Consider the following 22,491-nt stretch of genomic DNA (forward strand, 5'->3'; position numbering starts at 1 on the left):
TAGTTTTGAAGTCTTAGTCCTTTTTGGCAAAGGTGGAAGACGATCGGGCATGAGGGACAATATTGGAAAATTGAGGGGAAAATGCACGTGATGGACATGATCTTTTGATGATGCTGTTAGTTTTTGTGATAAAATTTAACGGAAGGATGATTCTTGCAACTTTTTAAATAGTATAAGGATGATTTTTGTTTACTAGGATAAGACAAGGATGTACCCTTGCTTTGAGCTATAATTTAAGGATGATTTTTGCCAAAAACTCTGATGGAGAATAACTGAATAAGCATTGAAGAAGCCAATCGCGGAATGCCCTATAAACAACCTAGGAAAGTGGATTTACTGAGTTATATTTTCCTCAGATGGTGACTATAAACAAACTCGACAGGATGTACGCTCTCCTCTCTCGGATCTCTACTCTACTCAAGAGATTAAAAGGCTCGTGATTATGACAGGATGGAACTCAACTAAACATATTTTCTTTCCTGAAGCAGGATGTAATTAAGGGTATTTCCATTGTGAGCACTTTTCTCTGTATTTTTCTATCAGGATACGATGATGGTGAAGGAGATCACCAAGATAATTTTCTCTCCCACAAAATTTAAAATAAAGATGTCTGGCTATGGCGATGGAGTATAGGGAGAATGTAAGCGGAAAACAAAAGCTAGATTGAAGTATGATGCTTTAACAAAACGACTTTAAAAAGTTAGCCGGAAACCTATCAAGTAACTAAAGTAGTAAAGGGATGACCACCAAATCACTATTTACGTTTCCTATTTCAATCTTAAGATGAATCGATAATAGTGATTATCTTTGGCTCAAAAAAGAAAAAAGAGGCAAAACACAAATGCATAGTGTACATGGAAGGAAGGAGCGTAAATAAGTAAAATCCATATTGTCACACCTCCTTTTTGCGCGCCCGCCCCCGAAGGGTTAAATGCGCGAGGGGAGTTTTTCCAATTTAAGTGACAATATTCGAAATGAGATTATTTATTTAATTCAGAGTCGCCACTTGGGAAAGGTTTGGCTTTTGGTGTCCCAAGTCACCGGTTTATCTTGAATCCCAAATCGAGGAAATTTTCGACTTTTCCAAATGAAGTCTGCGAACCAGAAATTCTAAGTAAGGAATTCTGTTGACCCGAGGGAAGGTGTTAGGCACCCTCGAATCCCGTGGTTCTAGCACGGTCGCTTAAATTGTTATAATGGCTAAATATCTGATTTAAATACATGTTATGACTTACGTGCTTTTATTAAGTTTAAACCGCTTTTATCATTATCATTTATTTTTATAGAATTGCAACGTCGTGGAAATGCATCTCGAACCACGTCACAATCAATGCACCCGTGGTCGTCGACACATTTTGACTCCGTTGAGATTTGGATTTGGGTCACATCAATGTGCACCCGTGTTTAAGAAGGTTAAATTATTAAAGGTACGCCTAAAGCAACTAGCGTATTGTTATTTTAGGAAGAGGCCGTGAAGGTTCATTAAACGGCCAAATCCAAAGTCTAGTCAATGGTTATGTATTTTATTGAGGACCCCGGCGGTTTGTGATTTATTTGGCGAGGCTCCGTCTCATTTTTATTTTAAAGGATAAACCTATAGTGACTATATTTTCTATTAAGTTCGTCTCTAAAATAAAAGAAAATCTCTTAATTATTTACATGCTGAAAACGTAACTTATTAGTTATTAGTTTACGGCTAATGCGATTGGAAAATTGCGATCGAGTTTGTACAAAGAAAAACTGCTTTCATTTTTATATTCTATTATTTACTAATGCTGGAACATGAGAGGGATACACAATAATATCAAAGCCGATTAACTATTCTTCAAGTAATTTAAACTAGCATTATTAGATGAAGACATCATACATATGCAGCCTCATTACTAATTAATTAATCGACTACATTTTTATACAAAGAGAGGAAAATTAATATTCAAACACAGATCCAAACAAAAGAATTCAACAGGAACAGGAGCCTGATTAATATTTCATTTTTCGCTTCAAGCCAAGAGTGTACAAATGTGTACCTGGAAACAGCAGTACAAGAACAAAAGAAGTAGGAGTCAGCGACAGTAATAACGCGGCAACAGCAGGTTCAGCAACACCGCAAAACCAGTAAAAACCAGTAGAATAACCCAGTAACAGATTGAAAACTCAGCAGTGCAAAAGTACAATCGCAGTCAAAGCAGAAGAGAGAAAAGATACGAGATGCAGTAGTTTCTGACTTTTGAATAACACTCGAAGAAAAGCAAACAGAATTGTTCGAGTGAAAGTTCAAATTGTCTTTCTCTTTTACTATCACAAACTCTCTCCAAGTATAAAAGTATGTCAACTCTCAAGTGTAAAAAGAATCTGTCAACTCTCTCTAAAAATCCTCTCAATAATATTCAACTCTTTTTCTCTCCCCCCAAAAATCTCTCTTAAAACTCTCAAGTCTCCCCCCAATGTCAAGAAATGACTCTATATTTATAGCAAGACTTTGCCTTGAATTCCTAAACCCAAATTATTCCCCCAATGACATGCTTTGTCCCACTATCAAATGTCTTCTTTATTTTAAAACTTTGTCCCCCATGCCTACATTAAATAAATGCCACATTACCAACCCATTACAATATGTCCCCCATGCCTACATTAAACAAGTGCAAGATTCCTCCCCATTATGTTTTGTCTTGTCCCCCATTATATTAAACAAGTACATCAAAAACCCCACCCCATTATATTTGTCCCCCATGCTTAACATAAAGAATCAAAATAATGTTCAATTACCAAACTACCCCTCCGACCTTATTGCAATTACAAATCTACCCCCGAATGCACTGCAATTTACCAAATTACCCCTCTGCTCTAAACAATCAATTAAATCATAATTTGACCAAAATATAGTCAAGATGACCAATTTCTCAACAATCTTCAACAACAAATCATATGAACATGATGAACAACACAAACTCCAAATTAATGGAAATAAATCAACCATATCGGGAACCAATCCTGGTTAATTTAGATCATCAATGGATGAACAAAGATACAACAATACCAACAACAATATGCATGATTCAAATTAAATCAACAAATCACAAACAAACATAAACTCACATTAAATCACTGGATTTAAACATGAACTTCAAACAAAGATGAACATGAATTAAATCTGTTTTTTAAGCAACAAACATGACGGAATTCTAACGATTCAAACAACATTAACATTCTCTGGAAAATTCATAACAACATGAAACAAATTGAAGAAATAATTAATTAAATTTCAATTTGAATCTAACAAACATTAAACTAACAAATATTCACTTAAACAACAACAAATATTCACTTGAACAACAGTACGAACATGAAATAAACATGAAAAACAATTAATTAATCTTTCATTTGGAATCTGAAAAATTAATTTAACAAACAACACATGAACATGAACTAAAAATTAATTCAAACGATAAACAAAACAAACATTTGCCGATTTTAGATTCGAAAATATCAAAACACAGTACGCACAAAATAAAACTCAAAAATCTACTAACCGAATCGAACAATCATACATACGGACTGTTTCGGCGACCCTCGACCAAAGCTCAACCAAACGACGACGAACAAATCTAAGAAGTCGATTGAAGCCGCGCCGGAGCAGCAACAGCACCTGTCGCGGCAGAAGTGGAGGAACGAGGCAGCTGGGGTTCCGTTTGGTTACGTGACTGAGTTTGGACGACTGGCTCGAGCTTGAAACGTGAAGAAATAGCAGTGGGCAGGGGGGGGACTGGACGACGAAAGCTAAAAGCAGAAGGAGCAGCTACGGCAGCCATGGATGACGCGAAACAGGAGCAGCTGGGTGCGTTCGCTCGTGAAGAAACCATGGACGACGAGCTGGAACCGATGCAACTCGCGTCCAAGTAAACACATGCAACTCAGCCATGAACGATGAAGCTGGAACGAGGTCGGGGGCAAAGACTGCCATGGACGTCGAGCTTCAAACCCAAGCTTGACGTCGACGCAGCAATCGCGGGGTTTACTTGGACGCGAGGGAGGTGGAGCTTGTGTGTGTGCGTGTGTTGTTGATAGGGAGGCAGCCATGGGAGCTGCTCGTGCGGAAGGGGAGGTAGCCATGGATGGCTTGGGGTGTTTGGTGTTTTGGAGAAGAAGAAACCCAAAAATGGGGGCAGATGGTTTAGGTCTCTTTTTTAGGGTTTTTTGTTCTTTTTTCTTCTTTTTTTTCTTTTGTTTTGTGTCTTTGAAATGCAAGATAGGGGTATTGGGTTATGGATTGGGTTAATGGGGCGGACCGGGTCGACCCATGTGGAGATGTACTGGGTCATGGAGAAGGTTGGATAAATGTTTGGGCCTGGGGTTGAATTTTGAAGAAGTGGCCCAATCCGATTTTTCTTTGTATTTTTGTTCTCTTTTCTTCTTTTATTTTCTAAAACTAAATTATAATAATACTTAAATTATTATTAAGAACTAAATTAAGTTATAAAAGCACAAATTAACTCCCAATAATAATTAACGCACAATTAAGTAATAATTAAGCATAAAATTGTTCATTTGGACATTAAATGCTAAAAATGCAAAAGATGCCTATTTTTGTAATTTTTAATTTTTGTAAAACTAATTTAATTACTAACAATTGTAGAATGAAATCCTACATGCAAAATGCGACATATTTTTATATTTTTTATTAATTTAACAAATAAGCAAACACAGACAAATACCAATAATTATCCAAAAATATCACAAAAATACTCAAAATTGCACACCAAGGAAAATTATTTTATTTTGCATTTTCTGGGAGTATTTCTCATATAGGGCAAAAATCACGTGCTTACAGCTGCCCCTCTTTGCCCGAAGACACGAAGGGTTTTCGCGCAAAGATAAAGTGAGCGATTTTTGCCTATCCGAGTACTCCGTGTGAAGCATTTTTTTGAAAAAGATTTAACCGAACCTCTGCTTCAAAGGTTTCCTACATATCCCTGGCTAAAGGGGAATCAGGTTAATGTAGTTCGGGAAGTTTTGGTAGCTGGGACTACCATGGGATTGCAATGCTTGCTGTTACTGTTGTTGCTGTTGTCACCGCTGCTTTACTGATCGCCTTATTACAACCAAAGAAAAATTGAAACTGAACTAAACACTTATATACATGTCAATTGCTAGTTACAAGATTCCTATCTATGATTCTTTTGCGACTTGATCTTGGGTCTTAGCTGATTCTGCTTGTAGACTCTGATCTGAATCTTGATGCTTGCAAGTTGTAGGTGCCTATTTATTTCTGCGATACTGAATAGGACGGGGTTGGTAGAACTCGGGACCTTGATCAAATCTTGGAGCGATCCGCCTTCCATTTTCTCCGGTGTCTCGGGACATCTTTTTTCTTTTTCTTCTTAGATTCTGAGTTAAGACTCATCTTGTGGGTCGTTTCGATCCGTGTGGCTCGAGGTTAGACCTGTGGGAAAACAAATGAACGAAATTTTCTGCCCCAGTTTCACTAGGAAAATTTCGTGAATTATTCGCCAGGAAGTTCATAAAATTGATGAAAGAGGATATGCATGCTCAGTTCAGGGTTGGAGCCCTAATATCGACTAGCTGGGGAAAGGTTCAGTTTAGAGTTGAAACTCTAATACTGACCAACTAGGGAAAAGTTCAGTTTAGGGTTTAAAACCCTAATGCTAACCAAAGGAAAAATTCAGTTTAGGGTTTAAAACCCTAATGCTGACTAAAGGAAAAGTTCAGTTTAGGGTTTAAAACCCTAATGCTGACCAAAGGAAAAATTCAGTTTAGGGTTTAAAACCCTAATGCTGACTAAAGGAAAAATTCAGTTTAGGGTTTAAAACCCTAATGCTGATTAAAGGAAAAAGTTCAGTTTAGGGTTCAAAACCCTAATGCTGATTAAAGGAAAAAGTTCAGTTTAGGGTTTAAAACCCTAATGCTGACTGAAAGGGAAAGGTTCAGTTTAAGGTTTAAAACCCTAATGCTGACTGAAAGGGAAAAGTTCAGCTTAGGGTTTAAAACCCTAATGCTGACTGAAAGGAAAAGTTCAGTTTAGGGTTTAAAACCCTAATGCTGACTGGAAGGAAAAACTCAGTTTATGGTTTAAAACCCTAATGCTGGCTGAATGGAAAAAGTTCAGTTTAGGGTTTAAAACCCTAAGACTGATTAAAGGAAAAAGTTCAGTTTAGGGTTTAAAACCCTAATGCTGACTAAAGGAAAGAGTTCAGTTTAGGGTATAAAACCCTAATGCTGACTAAATGGAAAAGTTCAGTTCAGGGTTTAAAACCCTGATGATGATCAAAGGAAAAAGTTCAGTTCAAGGTTTAAAACCCTAGTGCTGACTGAAAGGAAAAAGTTCAGTTTTAGGGTTTAAAACTCTAATGCTGACTAAAGGGAACGAGTTCAGTTAAGGGTTTAAAACCCTAATGCTGACTGAAAGGAAAAAGATCAGTTTAGGGTTTAAAACCCTAATGCTGACTGAAAGGAAAAGTTCAGTTTAGGGTTTAAAACCCTAATGCTGACTAAAAGGAAAAAGTTCAGTTTAGGGTTTAAAACCCTAACGCTGATTGCATGGAAAAGCTTAGTTTAGGGTTTAAAACCCTAATGCTGGCTGAATGAAAGAGTTCAGTTTAGGATTTAAAACCCTAATGCTGACTAAATGGAAAAAGTTCAGCTTAGGGTTTAAAACCTTAATGCTGACTGAATGGAAAAAGTTCAGTTTAGGGTTTAAAACCCTAATGCTGACTGCATGGAAAAGCTAAGTTTAGGGTTTAAAACCCTAATGCTGGCTGAATGAAAAAGTTCAGTTTAGGGTTTAAAACCCTAATGCTGACTAAAGGAAAAGTTCAGTTTAGGGTTTAAAACTCTAATGCTGATTGCATGGAAAAGCTCAGTTTAGGGTTTAAAACCCTAATGCTGGCTGAATGGAAAAAAGTTCAGTTTAGGGTTTAAAACCCTAATGCTGATTGCATGGAAAAGCTCAGTTTAGGGTTTAAAACCCTAATGCTGGCTGAATGGAAAAAAGTTCAGTTTAGGGTTTAAAACCCTAATGCTGACTAAAGGAAAAATTCAGTTTAGGGTTTAAAACCCTAATGCTGATTGCATGGAAAAGCTCAGTTTAGGGTTTAAAACCCTAATGCTGGCTGAATGGAAAAAAGTTCAGTTTAGGGTTTAAAACCCTAATGCTGACTGAATGGAAAAGTTCAGTTTAGGGTTTAAAACCCTAATGCTGACTAAAGGAAAAATTCAGTTTAGGGTTTAAAACCCTAATGCTGATTGCATGGAAAAGCTCAGTTTAGGGTTTAAAACCCTAATGCTGACTAAAGGAAAAATTCAGTTTAGGGTTTAAAACCCTAATGCTGATTGCATGGAAAAGCTCAGTTTAGGGTTTAAAACCCTAATGCTGGCTGAATGGAAAAAAGTTCAGTTTAGGGTTTAAAACCCTAATGCTGACTAAAGGAAAAATTCAGTTTAGGGTTTAAAACCCTAATGCTGATTGCATGGAAAAGCTCAGTTTAGGGTTTAAAACCCTAATGCTGGCTGAATGGAAAAAAGTTCAGTTTAGGGTTTAAAACCCTAATGCTGACTAAAGGAAAAATTCAGTTTAGGGTTTAAAACCCTAATGCTGATTGCATGGAAAAACTCAGTTTAGGGTTTAAGACCCTAATGCTGACTGGTTGGGGGGTAAAGTTCGAGAATGCTAGCTAGCCTCTTTTTTTTGGATTTTCTTGTTTTAGTAGCAGATAAAAGGGAGTCTCGTAGAAACTTACCTTTCGAGTGAATTCCTTATTGTCAAAATATTTCTTGTACCCATGTACCTTCTTCTTTGGGCGACACCTGCTTCTTGCACGGTTGTCTTGGATTATACCTGTTTCAACTTTTCAGACAAAAAACAATTGTTAGTTCGGAAATGACGGTCGGTTTGGTGACCTTGATCGTTCATGTTGCTTTGTTGCGTCCTTATTTCTGTCGCGAAGTCCCGCCGTTGATTGGCTTCAAATGGCGAAACTCTTTTGACTGCTCAGGCTTTGTATTTCCAGATTCTGTGTTGATTTGCCTCGTAAGGCTCTCTTTTTCTCTTTTTTTTGTCCCATCTTGCTTGGAGATTCTCAACGGGGATTTTATTGGGGATACTCTGTGGGGATTTGTACAAAAGGAAGCTTTGTGTGGGGGGGGAATATTTACAAAGTGGATTCTTTGTGTGGATTTTTGTACAACGGGGCATGCTGGGGATTTATTTCAAAGCGGGCTTTCTAGGATTTGTTGGGGTAAGCTTGTTAGGGAATTTTTACAAAGGGATTCGCTGGGGATGTGCTGGGGAAATTCCAACGGGGATTTTTTTTATATATATATTTTTTTGTTTTTTTTATATTGGGGAGACTCTGTGGGGGATTGTACAAGGGGAGACTCTGTGGGGATTTGTACAAAACGGACTTGCTGGGGATTTGTTGGGGCAAGCTTGCTGGAGAATTTTTACAAGGGGAGGCTTTATGGGGATTTCTTTTTTTTTTCTTTTAACTTCGTGGAGGCGATTAACCATGTGAAACCCAAACCTTTCAACTTCAATTGCCTTTATAGGCTGCCATGACCAGTCGAGGTCGTCTTGATGCCCCCTGCTGAGGCTGGGTGCCCCTTGCACATTAGCGTGTATCCAACGAAAGCCCTGTAAATCAGTCTTGCCATCCTTTCTTTGTCTTGGTTTTGGAACAGTGTTAGACCAAAAGGGATTCAAAGAGAAACAAATAATTGAATGGAGAATGAGTTTAAAACTAGAAGTGTCCCTTTCGGGGAAAGGAGAGAAAGACTTATCCGGAGTACATGCGGACTTCAATGAACATGACATGCCTTTTGGACTGGATGCCTGATCTGAGTAAACCGTCTGACTCCCAAAAATTTATCACAACTTTGTTTCGAATACCGAGAAATCTTGCTAGGACTTTATTGATGACGGTGGTTGTGAGGATCTCATTTTCGATCATGGGCGCCCTTTGCGGGTTTTCACAAGCTGACATTTTCATTTCATTTCTTACCATCTCCTTATAGTGCCCGTGTGGGTGTTCACTAACAAGACTTCTCATTTGATTTTCTCTGCTTACCGTCGTCTTACGGTGCCCGTGTGGGTTTTCACCAATAAGACTCTCTCATTTTATTCTTCTCATTTTGTTGTATCAGGTCCAAATAACTCCATCTTCCTATTTTGAACCGCTTTGCCGATTGATCAGAAGGACTTGAACAAGGTTTGGGGTAAAAAGAATTTGGATTGAACTACAACTTTGGAACCTTTTGGGCGGGATCATTGCCGAACCATTATAACTTCTGCCCCAGTTTCACTTTTGGGGGACTTCTTGGATTTTTGTTTTGGTGTGACTGAACCCCAAGGAGAGGTTGCCTACGTATCCTTTCGGAATCAAGTCAAACGTAGTTCAGGCAACTTTTTTTTTGTTTAGTCTTTTTTTTTTTGATTTTGTTTTGTGCTCTTTTTGTTTTTGTATATATATTTTCTTATTTTTCCAATTATATATTTTCTTATTTTTCCAATTCTTTCTTCTTCTTTTTTCATTTTTCTTTTTCATTTTATTTTCAATAATATTTTCAGGTTCCAAAGAGGGTAATCAAAGAAGAGTAACCAGCTCAAATGGGTTTTGCAAAGGGTTGATAGTGTTTGGGTAGCGAGAATGAAAGCCTTCGTCATCTCAACCGGAAAAGATTTTATTATATAAAGGATCCAACATAGTACCTTTTGACTGCATTTGCATTGACAGTTATTTCAAGGACATTTCCTTCGATGTGTCCCAAGTACAACGCACTCTTTCTTTTTGGCAGTACTCTTGTTGTAATGTATGGACCTTTCCAATTTCGGGAATCAATTTTCCTTCAGTTGTTCCAACTCTTTGTCTTGTTTCCTTAAGCTATTCTTCATTGCGACCCAATTCTTGATTCATTATTTCGAGGTCTGACAGAGTTTTAAGATCCGGGCATGAAGTCCGCAAGCATGTCATATTATTGAAATCTGCATTTAACAGAACTAAAAGAGAATGAGAAAATTGACAAGATTTAAGAAAAGAGACATTCCAGGAAAATGAAATATCAATTTCATTTGATTTTTTTTTTCTTTTTTTTTTCTTTTTTTTTTAATTTTTGAAGATAGAATGGTTTACATTGGAAAGTAAGACAATAAAGTAAAACATCCGGATCACACCCTGAGATAATCCAGATGCAGAAAGGATAGCAAGACTGGCTACCGAGACTCCCATCTGATGGGGAACTTTCAGGCTTGACAATCGTTTTTTGGCCTTTCTTCTGTCTCGGCAATGGCTGCAATAGCCTTCAGTGCCGGATCAAATTCCTCAGCTTCACAGATCATTCCATCTATTGGCCCATTTGTGAGAGTAGGCAGGGGAATGTTCATTATGTTAGGAACCTTTTCGTCCCGGTGAACGATTCTTTCAGCTTCAATCAAATCTTCAACTGCTATTTTGAGGGTCCAATGACCAACAGTCCTTTGTACCGTGCCCCACTGCTCCAGAGTGGCATTCACATCTAGTATTAGCTCGACGCGGGGAGGGGTGACTCGGTGTTTGGCCGATTTGGGGCCACTGGCTGCAGCAGACTTCGCCTGACTAGCTTTTGGAACAAGCCTGAGTATGATTCACCAATAGAGGTGAACTGATTCCTTTTGAAAGACTCTCTTGGGTGAGGATTGTACTGATGAACATTTGATTGGGGGACTATATGGAGCTTGGTAAGGATGGGCGTTTCTGGGAGGTGGAGCTCAGTTTTGTGTATAATGTTGTGGCGCGTGCGAGGCTGCTCATCACTGCATACCAACAAAACCAATCACCTGAACAGAACCTGGCTAATTTACTCACACACACAACCTTGTTAGTTTTGAAGCATTTAACATATAGGAAATCGCAAGATGGGATGCAATGCACCTAAACAGTTAAACGCTTTTACCATGTGTTTGAACGGGTTGCATGTTTCATCCCGACCCTAAACTAGCCCTCTTCACTATGTACCTCTTTTCTTTTATTCTTGCCTCTCTTTAGTCACTCTTGATCTTGTTTTTTTGCCGCTCTTTTATTTTTTGCACTCTTTTTTTTCTTTTTTCCTTTTTTTTTTCTATTTTCTTTTTCACTCGATTTTCTTTTTCCTTTTCTTTCAGTTTTGTTTTCTCAATTTATTTTATAGCTATGATCGAATCCGATGGAGATTGCTTACGTATCATGACCCCGCATGAATCAGATCTTGCGTAGTTCGGACCAAATGAAAGGTAAAAGTAATGAAACATTTTTTTCTTCATAATAAAAATTGGGTTTCAACACTCACAAAATGCAACCGAACGGTTATTTTTTGCAAACGTGGCCCCTTCCAAATTTCACATGAATTTTGAGGCCGGGGAGGATCATTTTACAAACTTGTCCGTTCTTTTACGAAAATAACCTTTCGACAACTGAAAGATACTCTAAGGCTACTTCGGCAAGAACGGTTTAAGACGCGACCGAAGCTGGCTCGGCTTATTATGACAAAATTCAAACGGTATTCACCCGACCGCTGACTCTTTGTTTTTTTTTTGTTTTTTTTTTCAAATTACAATAAAAACCTGGTGTTGCAAACACGACCCTTCAGCGCCTCGGGGCGAAGGTTTTTAAGGCTGTGTGGGTCAACTGGACAAAAAATACTAAACAAGACCCAAAGGTGGCTGTTTATGCAAAGTCAGCCTTCCGGCGTCCCTTTCGGGAACATTCGGCTATTTATGACAAAACAACATCACCTGACTTATTTATGACTCTTTTTATCGTTTTTTTTCAAATTAGAAAACTCAATATTGCCAACACGACCTTTCAACGCCTCGGTGACGAAGATTTTAAGGTTGTGCGGGTCAACTGGACCAAACCTTAAAAAATGACCCAAAGGTGGCTGTTTATGCAAAGTCAGCCTTCCGGCGTCTCTTTCGGGAACATTCGGCTATTTATGATAAAACAGCATCACCTAACTTATTTATGACTCTTTTTATCGTTTTTCAAATTAGAAAACTCAATATTTCCAACACGGCCTTTCAACGCCTCGGTGACGAAGATTTTAAGGCTGTGTGAGTCAACTGGACCAAACCTTAAAAATGACCCAAAGGTGGCTGTTTATGCAAAGTCAGCCTTCCGGCGTCCCTTTCGGGAACATTCGGCTATTTATGACAAAACAACATCACCCGACTTATTTATGACAGATTTAAAATTTGACATATATTTTTGGCTATTTTTAGCAAAAGGGAAGGTTGGACACCACCCAACTTATTTATGGCAAAATTTAAAATTTGACACGTTTTTATTTATTTATTGATTTTTGGCTATTTTAGCAAAAGGTGGGGTTGGACACCACCCAACTTATTTATGGCAAAATTTAAAATTTGACGCGTTTTTATTTATTTATTGATTTTTGGCTATTTTAGCAAAAGGTGGGGTTGGACCCGATGAGGGTTGCCTACGTATCTCACATCCGGTGAGAATCAAACCGGCGTAGTTCGGGCATCGAAAATGGAGTAACTAACCCTTTTTTTGGGAATTTTTGAAATAAATGCTTTTAAAAGAAGAAAGAATTTTTTTTTATTTTGATTTTTGTTTTATTTTTTAAAGAAAGACTTCTAAAAAATTTATTTGCTTTTGACTTGAACTTTGGGAATTTTTTTTTTGTGTTTTTTTTTATATATATGTATATATTTTTTAAAAACGAAAAAGAAAATGTGTTTGGTTGATTTTTTTTCCATTTGTTTCACCTTTTCTACGGAAGAAAGAATGCATATTTTTTGATTTATGATGTTGCCTCTTCAATTTTGAAAGAGGGACTTTTAAGAAAATGAGGTGGAATTTCTGAGTTTTATTTATTTACAAAAGTACTTCTAAAGAAAAGTCCTAATATTTTGGAATTCAATTTTTCAACTATTTTTTTTTTGAACATTTTACAAAAGAGAGACTAAAAAGCAAAGAGTATTTTTTGGATTTTTATTGCTGATTTTTAATTCTTATTTCATTATTTCACATGAAAGACTTCAGAAAGAAGGAGACTATTTTTTATTTGAGTTTAAAGAAAACTTCTATATTATTTTTTATTTCTTTTTTTTTTGTATTTTCTAAGGAAAAATTTATAAAGAAAGAACTAAAGGGAAATGTATTTTTTTTTTATTTTTGAAAATTGGGGCCGGAACCAATGAGGTTTGCCTACGTATCTCACATCCAGTGAGAATCAGACCCGCGTAGTTCAGTAAAATTAACCGAATTATTTTAGAACAAAATTCTTTCCTTTTCAACAAACAACTTTCCAAAAATAAAAGACTATTTTTCTATCTTTTTGTTTTTCTTTTTCTTAGTAAAGCAAATTACTGAAAACAAAACATTTTCCCTTTTATTATCGTAAAATTTTGGCAGAGTTTTGACAGTAATTGGGCATTGCTATTTTTCAAAGTAGAAAATTAGCCCTATACACTGTCATTTTTTTTGTTTATATTTTTCAAATACTCCAAAGTCAGGCAGCATGCATGTCCGAGACAAATAAATGCACGGAAACAAATAGGATGCAACAAGATGGTCTTTTCATTTCAGGTTGCTAGTCCTAGACGGACCCAACCCCTGTGTTGAGTCCCCTTAGTCAAATGCAACATGATGCAAATAAGCGTTCCTACTAGGGATCCGGCATGAAGTCAAGTTATTCTAGGTTCGTAACCTGGGTATTTGTTCTAGACTGTGTACCCGAGCGGACAACTCGAGTCGAGGAGGGGGCTACGTACCGGGGACCCGCGAGATCGTCCGGCTTTGTAACTTGTCCGACCTCTTTCTTATTTCAGGTATTGACACTAACAGAATAGGGAGTCTCGACCAGCGAGCTTCTCCCCGGAGGTAAGAAGAGAAGGGTTTCGGCACAGTTTATATACAGTTCAGATAATATCAAAGCGGTAAAAGACAACATTTAGCACGTTATGCAAAAACATGTAATAAAGATCAGATAATAAAGCCAAATATAACAATTATTCTAAGCTCGAATTCTTGAACCCTGAACCAGTGGTTCTGGGTTTATTCCCCAGCAGAGTCGCCAGAGCTGTCACACCTCCTTTTTGCGCGCCCGCCCCGAAGGGTTAAATGCGCGAGGGAGTTTTTCCAATTTAAGTGACAATATTCGAAATGGGATTATTTATTTAATTCAGAGTCGCCACTTGGGAAAGGTTTGGCTTTTGGTGTCCCAAGTCACCGGTTTATCTTGAATCCCAAATCGAGGAAATTTTCGACTTTTCCAAATGAAGTCTGCGAACCAGAAATTCTAAGTAAGGAATTCTGTTGACCCGAGGGAAGGTGTTAGGCACCCTCGAATCCCGTGGTTCTAGCACGGTCGCTTAAATTGTTATAATGGCTAAATATCTGATTTAAATACATGTTATGACTTACGTGCTTTTATTAAGTTTAAACCGCTTTTATCATTATCATTTATTTTTATAGAATTGCAACGTCGTGGAAATGCATCTCGAACCACGTCACAATCAATGCACCCGTGGTCGTCGACACATTTTGACTCCGTTGAGATTTGGATTTGGGTCACATCAATGTGCACCCGTGTTTAAGAAGGTTAAATTATTAAAGGTACGCCTAAAGCAACTAGCGTATTGTTATTTTAGGAAGAGGCCGTGAAGGTTCATTAAACGGCCAAATCCAAAGTCTAGTCAATGGTTATGTATTTTATTGAGGGCCCCGGCGGTTTGTGATTTATTTGGCGAGGCTCGTCTCATTTTTATTTTAAAGGATAAACCTATAGTGACTATATTTTCTATTAAGTTCGTCTCTAAAATAAAAGAAAATCTCTTAATTATTTACATGCTGAAAACGTAACTTATTAGTTATTAGTTTACGGCTAATGCGATTGGAAAATTGCGATCGAGTTTGTACAAAGAAAAACTGCTTTCATTTTTATATTCTATTATTTACTAATGCTGGAACATGAGAGGGATACACAATAATATCAAAGCCGATTAACTATTCTTCAAGTAATTTAAACTAGCATTATTAGATGAAGACATCATACATATGCAGCCTCATTACTAATTAATTAATCGACTACATTTTTATACAAAGAGAGGAAAATTAATATTCAAACACAGATCCAAACAAAAGAATTCAACAGGAACAGGAGCCTGATTAATATTTCATTTTTCGCTTCAAGCCAAGAGTGTACAAATGTGTACCTGGAAACAGCAGTACAAGAACAAAAGAAGTAGGAGTCAGCAACAGTAATAACGCGGCAACAGCAGGTTCAGCAACACCGCAAAACCAGTAACAACCAGTAGAATAACCCAGTAACAGATTGAAAACTCAGCAGTGCAAAAGTACAATCGCAGTCAAAGCAGAAGAGAGAAAAGATACGAGATGCAGTAGTTTCTGACTTTTGAATAACACTCGAAGAAAAGCAAACAGAATTGTTCGAGTGAAAGTTCAAATTGTCTTTCTCTTTTACTATCACAAACTCTCTCCAAGTATAAAAGTATGTCAACTCTCAAGTGTAAAAAGAATCTGTCAACTCTCTCTAAAAATCCTCTCAATAATATTCAACTCTTTTTCTCTCCCCCAAAAATCTCTCTTAAAACTCTCAAGTCTCCCCCAATGTCAAGAAATGACTCTATATTTATAGCAAGACTTTGCCTTGAATTCCTAAACCCAAATTATTCCCCCAATGACATGCTTTGTCTCACTATCAAATGTCTTCTTTATTTTAAAACTTTGTCCCCCATGCCTACATTAAATAAATGCCACATTACCAACCCATTACAATATGTCCCCCATGCCTACATTAAACAAGTGCAAGATTCCTCCCCATTATGTTTTGTCTTGTCCCCCATTATATTAAACAAGTACATCAAAAACCCCACCCCATTATATTTGTCCCCCATGCTTAACATAAAGAATCAAAATAATGTTCAATTACCAAACTACCCCTCCGACCTTATTGCAATTACAAATCTACCCCCGAATGCACTGCAATTTACCAAATTACCCCTCTGCTCTAAACAATCAATTAAATCATAATTTGACCAAAATATAGTCAAGATGACCAATTTCTCAACAATCTTCAACAACAAATCATATGAACATGATGAACAACACAAACTCCAAATTAATGGAAATAAATCAACCATATCGGGAACCAATCCTGGTTAATTTAGATCATCAATGGATGAACAAAGATACAACAATACCAACAACAATATGCATGATTCAAATTAAATCAACAAATCACAAACAAACATAAACTCACATTAAATCACTGGATTTAAACATGAACTTCAAACAAAGATGAACATGAATTAAATCTGTTTTTTAAGCAACAAACATGACGAATTCTAACGATTCAAACAACATTAACATTCTCTGGAAAATTCATAACAACATGAAACAAATTGAAGAAATAATTAATTAAATTTCAATTTGAATCTAACAAACATTAAACTAACAAATATTCACTTAAACAACAACAAATATTCACTTGAACAACAGTACGAACATGAAATAAACATGAAAAACAATTAATTAATCTTTCATTTGGAATCTGAAAAATTAATTTAACAAACAACACATGAACATGAACTAAAAATTAATTCAAATGATAAACAAAACAAACATTTGCCGATTTTAGATTCGAAAATATCAAAACACAGTACGGACAAAATAAAACTCAAAAATCTACTAACCGAATCGAACAATCATACATACGGACTGTTTCGGCGACCCTCGACCAAAGCTCAACCAAACGACGACGAACAAATCTAAGAAGTCGACTGAAGCCGCGCCGGAGCAGCAGCAGCAGCTGTCGCGGCAGAAGTGGAGGAACGAGGCAGCTGGGGTTCCGTTTGGTTACATGACTGAGTTTGGACGACTGGCTCGAGCTTGGAACGTGAAGAAACAGCAGCGGAGGGGGGGGGGGACTGGATGACGAAAGCTAAAAGCATAAGGAGCAGCTACGGCAGCCATGGATGACGCGAAACAGGAGCAGCTGGGTGCGTTCGCTCGTGAAGAAACCATGGACGACGAGCTGGAACAGATGCAACTCGCGTCCAAGTAAACACATGCAACTCAGCCATGAACGATGAAGCTGGAACGAGGTCGGGGGCAAAGACTGCCATGGACGTCGAGCTTCAAACCCAAGCTTGACGTCGACGCAGCAGTCGCGGGGTTTACTTGGATGCGAGGGAGGTGGAGCTTGTGTGTGTGCGTGTGTTGTTGATAGGGAGGCAGCCATGGGAGCTGCTCGTGCGGAAGGGGAGGTAGCCATGGATGGCTTGGGGTATTTGGTGTTTTGGAGAAGAAGAAACCCAAAAATGGGGGCGGATGGTTTAGGTCTCTTTTTTAGGGTTTTTTGTTCTTTTTTCTTTTTTTTTCTTTTGTTTTGTGTCTTTGAAATGCAAGATAGGGGTATTGGGTTATGGATTGAGTTAATGGGGCGGACCGGGCCGACCCATGTGGAGATGTACTGGGTCATGGAGAAGGTTGGACAAATGTTTGGGCCTGGGGTTGAATTTTGAAGAAGTGGCCCAATCCGATTTTTCTTTGTATTTTTGTTCTCTTTTCTTCTTTTATTTTCTAAAACTAAATTATAATAATACTTAAATTATTATTAAGAACTAAATTAAGTTATAAAAGCGCAAATTAACTCCCAATAACAATTAACGCACAATTAAGTAATAATTAAGCATAAAATTGTTCATTTGGACATTAAATGCTAAAAATGCAAAAGATGCCTATTTTTGTAATTTTTAATTTTTGTAAAACTAATTTAATTACTAACAATTGTAGAATGAAATCCTACATGCAAAATGCGACATATTTTTATATTTTTTATTAATTTAACAAATAAGCAAACACAGACAAATACCAATAATTATCCAAAAATATCACAAAAATACTCAAAATTGCACACCAAGGAAAATTATTTTATTTTGCATTTTCTGGGAGTATTTCTCATATAGGGCAAAAATCACGTGCTTACACATATGTTGTTGCTTTGTTCTTCACATTATTCGCTTGCAACAAGAACCGTAGAGTTAATTTGTTCCTCTATTATTGCAGCTTTAAAAAAACATGTCAGCTCCTTGCTTTTTTGTTTTGTCTTGAAGTTCCTTCTTCACTCATGACTACGTCAAATTAACATTGAAACTTCAAAATTAGCTTTCCTGAGTATTGACTGCGACGAATTAACACAAGCACCGTACACTTTCTTAGTCATACAATCATAACAACTGTAAGAAATCAAAAATAACCATTGAATGCACTATATATAAACATTAGCATCAATTAATACATGAAATGGTACGACGGTGATAAAGCTGGTCCAGACATCACCGCCATAAAAAGATTTAGAAAGTAAATCCAAAAGAGAGAGCGCACCTGTTTGTGAGGCGCTGACCACTTTCTCTGTCGGTGCTTTTGCGAGAGAGTTGAAGGATCTGTTCAATGAAGCCGAATTAGGGCTACATTTTAGTTTTTTTTCAACTTACGGCTTTTAGTTTTGAGAAATTAAAAGAAATGCCTAAAAAGAGGGGAACTAAACAAGGCTGAAAGGGTTATAACAAAGAACCGTAAAGAACCGTAGCTACAGATGAATCTGTGGCAACGGTTATAACAACTGTTTATTTTTAAAAGTGCCTGAATAGGCTAAGAGATGATTTTAGACGTGCTATTGCAACCATTAAAAACCGTTGCCATAGCCCCAGTTTCTAGTAGATTGTAGGAGAAATATTCTTGCTATACCTCTCTTAATGCTCCATCTGTCTAGCATTAAAATGCAACGTTGAATCTTTCAGATCACCAGAGATAAGGGGACAAACCTATCATGTTAATATTGTATATTGTGGCTTGCTGAAACAGGATTGGAGCTCTAACTTTTCGGTTGTCCCTTGGATTCACCATTAAAAAGACAAATTGATACAGAAATGTTATACTCTTTTTTCTTAAATGTCTTCATGTTAGGACCAGTTAGAATTTTTAGCCTGTTGCGGACTCTCCAAAATGATACCGCACCCATGTCGAATTTGTTGGGGTTGAAATGTGGTAGTGTGAATGGGAAATGAGGAAAGAAGGTGAAAAGACAACTTTGGCTTTTGCACTTTGTCCCTCATTGGTTAAAGACAAGTATTTTATTGGGTTTAAATATAGAAGCACTTCCTTAAGCTCTTAAAAGGAGCTAAGAGGAAGGGGCCTTGCGCCATCGTCGTCGTTGCTCGACTTCGGATTCGGTCAATTGATATGATTGAATGACTTAATTTTTTGGACCTTCTAACGATAAATTTATTAATTTCCGTCTTTAATTTTATTTAAATATTCCCGCATTAAACAACCACCAGAGAGGCTGCATTTCGTTGGCTACAAATTAGCAGCCATTCCTTCAGAATTTTTCATCCGTGAACCTTGAGCAACAGTGAGGGGATAAGATTCTTTAAGGACACACAAGGAATTTGTGGGCTCGGGAGATAATACTGGCAATTTCTGTTGGTTATAAATTGAAGTGCCGCTCCCGCTAAGTTGGAAGTTCCGTTCTATCCTGGGAAGAATTTATCCGTGAACCTTGGGCAACAGTGAGGGGATAAGTTTCTTTAAGGACACACAAGGAATTTGTAGGCTCGGGACATAATACTGCCAATTTCTGTTCATTTATTTTCCCTGTTTTAGTCACTTATAAATTTAGATTGACTAACAAGCTTAAAGAATCTTGTTTATATATATATCCTTGCTGTTCTGATTTTCAAAGTGACCGAGGAGACTAAAACCTTCGTGGTTTTCTACTCCTAATCAATTTGAAGAATAATTTCTTCACTGTGTTAAAATCAGTTTGAAGAATAATCTCTTCACTATGTTGTCTTGGGTTGAAGGATTAAACACTTCACCATTTACTGAATCTGTTTGTGTCATATTGACAGAAATGACTAACAGAGAGGAACAAATTGATCCTGTTGTGACTGTTACTGCTAACACAGTTTCGGGTAATTGAACCGGATAATGCTGAATTTTTTGAGACTATTTATCCGTTTAAAATGGAATGTGAGTCGTCTAATAAAAAATCTAAGCGACCTCGTGAAGAAGCAAAGGAAAGTACGTTTGATGAGGAAAATCCAAGACCTAGTAAACATCAAAGGACAGCTACTTCCTTTGGACCCGATTTTCTGGCATTCTTATTGGAAAATGAGCCTCAAACGTTCAAAGAAGCAATGTCTTCCTCGGAACCACAATATTGGAAAGAGGCAGTCAGTAGTGAGATAGAATCCATATTAAGTAATCATACTTGAGAATTGGTTGATCTACATCCGGAAAATAAACCTTTGGGTTCTAAATGGATTTTCAAAAGGAAAACGAAAGCTGATGGTACTATTGACAAATATAAGGCAAGATTAGATGTTAAAGGGTTTAGACAACGAGAAGGTCTTGATTACTTTGACACATACTCGCCGGTAACAAGGATCACATCTATCCGGGTGTTAATAGCATTAGCCGCCGTGTATGGCCTTCAATCCATCAGATGGATGTAAAGACGGCCTTCTTAAATGAGGATTTAGAGGAAGAAATCTATATGGAAAAACCTAAAGGGTTTGTAGTTCCCGGAAAAGAAAAGAAGGTTTGTCGACTTGTTAAGTCACCTTATGGACTAAAACAAGCACTAAAACAATGGCATGCGAAATTGGACCAAACAATATTGTCAAATGGTTTCAAGATCAATGAGTGTGACAAATGTGTTTACATTAAGAATACTCCAAATCAAATAGTCATTGTTTGTTTATATGTGGATGATATGTTGATAATGAGTAACGTTATTGCTTACATAAATGCTACTAAGCGCATGCTTACTAGTAAGTTTGATATGAAAGACTTAGGAGTTGCCGATTTAATTTTGGGAATTAAGATCCTACAGACTCCTCAAGGTCTAGCTTTGTCTCAATCTCATTATATTATAATGGTTCTTGAAAAATTCAAATGTTTGGACTTTAAAGAAGCAAAAACGCCAATTTATTTAAACCATACTGGTAAAGAATAAAGGTGAAAACAAATCTCAATTGGAATATGCTCGAGTGTTGGGAAGTTTGATGTACATTATGAATTGTACACGAGCTTGTGCAATAAGCAAGCTTAGTCTATACACAAGTAATCCCAACCATGCTCATTGGATAGCAATGGAACGAGTTTTGGGATATTTGAAATATACTCAAGACTATGCATTGCATTACAATAATTATCCCGCAGTTATTGAGGGATATAGTGATGCAAATTGGATCACCGGAAACAAAATCCACAAGTGGATACGTTTTTACCATTGGTAGAGGAGAGTGTCATGGAAGTCGTCCAAACAGACATGCATCGCTCGCTCTATAATGGAGTCTGAGTTTATAGCTTTAGACAAGGCGGTGAAGAAGCTGAATGACTCCGAAATTTCTTAGAAGACATTCCTTTTTGGCCCAAACCTTTGGCACCTGTTTACATATATTGCGACAGTCAAGCAGCAATAGCAAGGGCTGGGAGCGTTATGTATAACGGGAAATCTCGTCACATTTGATGAAGGCATAATACCGTCAGACAACTACTCTCTAGTGGAATTATCACAATTGACTATGTAAAGTCAAAAGATAATGTATCGGATCTGCTTACAAAAGGCCTACCTAGAGAGGCGGTTGAGAAGTCATCAAAGGGAATGTGACTATGGCCGAGGACAAGTCACCATGGCGGTAACTCTACCTAGAAGACTGGAGATCCCAAAATTTAGGTTCAAGGAGATCAAACAAAGTCATTAGTGACGGTCCAACATTGTCAAATAAAATTTTGGTCCATTCTCGTGATGCAGACAATGTTCAGTACCAAGGATAAATTGTTAGGACTTTTTAATGATTTCTAAGTTTGATATGAGGTATATTAAATTGTGTATCTACGGGATAACACGTTTAGGAATCACCTATATAAGTGTGAAGTGTAAGTCGCTTCAAAGAGAATGTTATAAAGCCAGTTCTCTATGCACTTATGAAACCATGCGGTGTTCATGGCTAAAACGAACTCAACAATGAGAACCAAAAAATGGATAAGGATTAATTGTGTGACATATGTTGTCTAGGTATACACTAAAGCTCGACGGTTCAAAGATATCAAATCTACCGATTGACCGAGTATATCCGATATATGCTTACTACAGAAAGTTTAAAGGGAAACCTACTTATCCCGATGTAATTAGTCCTTAGTTGCGAATCATACAAAAATTTTCATGCATGTTCATCATTCCCCATTCATGTGGGAGATTGTTGGGGTTGATGTGTGGTAGTGTGAATGGGAAATGAGGAAAGAAGGTGAAAAGGCAACTTTGGCTTTTGCACTTTGTCCCTCATTGGTTAAAGACAAGTATTTTGTTGGGTTTAAATATAGAATCACTTCCTTAAGCTCTTAAAAGGAGCTAAGAGGAAGGGGTCTCGTGCCATCGTCGTCGCTCGGCTCGACTTCGGCTTCAAAT

This window comes from Nicotiana sylvestris, chromosome 11 (assembly GCF_000393655.2).
Source record: "Nicotiana sylvestris chromosome 11, ASM39365v2, whole genome shotgun sequence".
NCBI classification, from domain to species: domain Eukaryota; kingdom Viridiplantae; phylum Streptophyta; class Magnoliopsida; order Solanales; family Solanaceae; genus Nicotiana; species Nicotiana sylvestris.